Genomic DNA, 3,127 nt, shown 5'->3' on the forward strand with positions numbered 1-3,127 from the left:
CTCTCTCTCTCTCTCTCTCCCCTCCTACTCTCTCTCTCCTCTCTCTCTCTCTCTCCTCTCTCCTCTCTCTCTCTTCTCTCTCTCTCTCTCTCTCTCTCTCTCTCTCTCTCTCTCTCTCTCTCGCTCTCTCTCTCTTCTCTCTCTCTCTCTCTCTCTCTCTCCCTCTCTCTCTCCCTCTCTCTCTCACTTCTCTCTCTCTCTCTCTCTCTCTCTCTCTCTCTCTCTCTCTCTCCCCGAGGCGTAGAGATATCTATCGTCCCTCTTTCACCTCCTTCTCCGCGGCCCGCTCCCCTCTCTGGTTTTTCTCTGGCAACGGCCCAAAGAAAGACAACTCTTGCTAACAAGTTTGTTCTTGTAGTGCAGGGGTGTGCAGGCCTAGTGTTAGACGCACATCAATGGAGCCAGCTGTCAGAGATGCCTGGTACTTTGTGCATAGCAAGATGTTTCTCTTTGTAAACACAGCTGAGATGGGAGAAAAAACTGGATTTCCAGTTGCATGTATTAATGTAAATAAGAGAAAAGCGACTTGATACGGATGAAGACTGTGCTTTACACAAAATGCAGTCCAAAAAAACAGCTCTATATTGTACTATTGTTTTACGGTATCAATACTATGTACAGTAACCTACAGTATTTGAATGCTCAGCTGGGAAAAAATATTATTTAAAAAAAACAACCAAATTTGGGACCAAGATGTGAAAATGAAGCAGGTGTTGATTTTGGACCAACAAGGGAACAAATCATTTTCAACACATTATTAGAGCATGGCACTCGCATCAATCAACAGCTCCAGCTCTTAGGGAGAGCTCTTAGGCTCTAATTGAATGGCTGCATACTTCACAAGTACACCACACACACACACACAACACACACACACACACACACACACACACACACACACACACACACACACACACACACACACACACACACACACACACATACACACACACACACACACACACACACACACACACACACACACACACAGCCAGAGCAGTGTCAAAGTAGACCACAATAAAGCCTATGCTTTTCCGTATTTACTTTACCTCAGTATTTACTGCGGGCCTGTCATGCGGACGGTGGCCACTAACTGTGATGTGTGACTCATGGCACACTTGCAACTCATGCATTCAGTAACGTCCAAATTCTGCCTGAGCTACAGTCTATGTATATGGAGTTTTGTGCTACTTATTTCAGTTTTTGATATTCAAGCAAGCAGACGACGGCACCACTAGTAAAGAAACCCGATCGATCGAGGAAACAGAGGAATGGCATGAATGGAGGATTTTCTTCTTGCGGGGTGCTACAGGCCGTCTCATTAATATATATATATATATATATATAATATAGTATTATATTATATTATGTTATATTAATATCATTTTCGTCATCGTTTCATCTTCAGATCAACAATAATGTTTTTAACTATGTTGCGATGTTTACAGAAGCTGGCTGGATCGCTTCAGGTCAGAGGAAGCCGGTCGCTTTCTGTGTCTTGTGGCCTATTGTTCACACACATTCTGAAATGCCGTGTAGCTTCATCGTCTGAGTCAGATTATAAGGCTCCAAAAGATGCTTTGTTTCCATAATGTCATCTTTTGACAATATTCGTCAAAGCATGTCGATATGTAAATATAAGTCACGAAAAGCAAACACACACACACACACACACACACACACACACGCACACACACACACACACACACACACACACACGCACACACACACACACACACACACACGCACACACGCACACACACACACGCACACACACACACACACACACACACACACACACACACACACACACACACGCACACACACACACACACACACACACACACACACACACACACACACACACACACAGGCACACCACGTCGTTATGAGTACACTGCCACAGACCATAATACTGGAATACGCACCACAACGGTCGGGGACATTCTTTCGCTGGAGTGGCTGGAAGAAAGAGAAAGACAAAAAAACGTCACAAAAAGACAGCCTTGGTGTGTGTGTGTGGCGCGTCTCAGGGTCACCACTGAAGGTACTCATTTACACCCGCCGGTAACTCTTTAATTATCACCGACGGCGCGAGGGCCAACGGCGAGGCGAGGAGGTCTACGTGAGAAGGGAATCCTCCGTTCCGATTCACAGTGCCCTTGTCAATGGTTACCGTAGGAGGGACGGGGGCCGGGGGGGGGGGGGGGGGGAAACGGAGCTATCCCCTGACGTCTGCAAATGAGACGTCTGGGTGTCAGCGGACAGCACCCTCTTAACCCCTCCAGGGTCACATGTCAGGACATTTAAAGGCGACGACTTCCGTGGCGACCAGCAGTCTGTACCCTCTGCTGTCAGCGGCGTTCATTAATATAATTAGAGCAGCGGGCCTGAGCCCCGAGTTAAGGGTTAAGAGTAAGGGAGATGTTAAATAAGCTGTTACTATAAATCCTTTCCGGCATTGCTCTGTAAAAGACCTTAATGCGGCCGCACTTTGGTCGATAAACCCGCTGCTCGATGGATTTTTACCGCAATCATCACTTTCAGGCGGCGTTGAAAGCGTTCTGTTTTCCTCTGAACCCAATGCGCTGTGTTTGTCTTTGTTGGACCGTGTGTTTAAGGTGGCCTGGAAAGAGAGGCTGTTAGCTTTGAAATAACCCAAAGCATCCACTTGTTGAGAGGGGGAAGATTCCCCCTTTTAAAACCGAGTAAAACCAGATGCTTTGTATATGCTGTGACATACTGGTACGCTGCAAATAAAGGTGTTAGTCAAAGTATGAAATCAGTCGTGGTCCTGTTTCTACATGCGGTGTCTTGCAAAAGGGGGTGGTCATGTTTCGCTCTCACTTCTTCTTCAACTGTTTATGATCAGGCCTTGGACCTATAAAAGCCACTCTAGCACTCGACGCATCTCCCTTTCTCTCTCTCGTCTCTTCACTTAATCCCAATACCTTATTGTCTGCCTACCACCTCCTGCTACTCCAAAGTGCCCTCCATCCCCATGCCTTCATTCAGCTTGAGTCACATTATAAATCTCTCCCGTGTATGACACTCCAGTATATTTACCTCCCATTGCTTTCCTTTTTTTACTCTCCTTCTATTGTTCCTTTTTCCTTTGCGCAGCACT

This window comes from Gadus macrocephalus, chromosome 5, assembly GCF_031168955.1.
Source record: "Gadus macrocephalus chromosome 5, ASM3116895v1".
In the NCBI taxonomy this organism is placed as follows: Eukaryota; Metazoa; Chordata; class Actinopteri; order Gadiformes; family Gadidae; genus Gadus; species Gadus macrocephalus.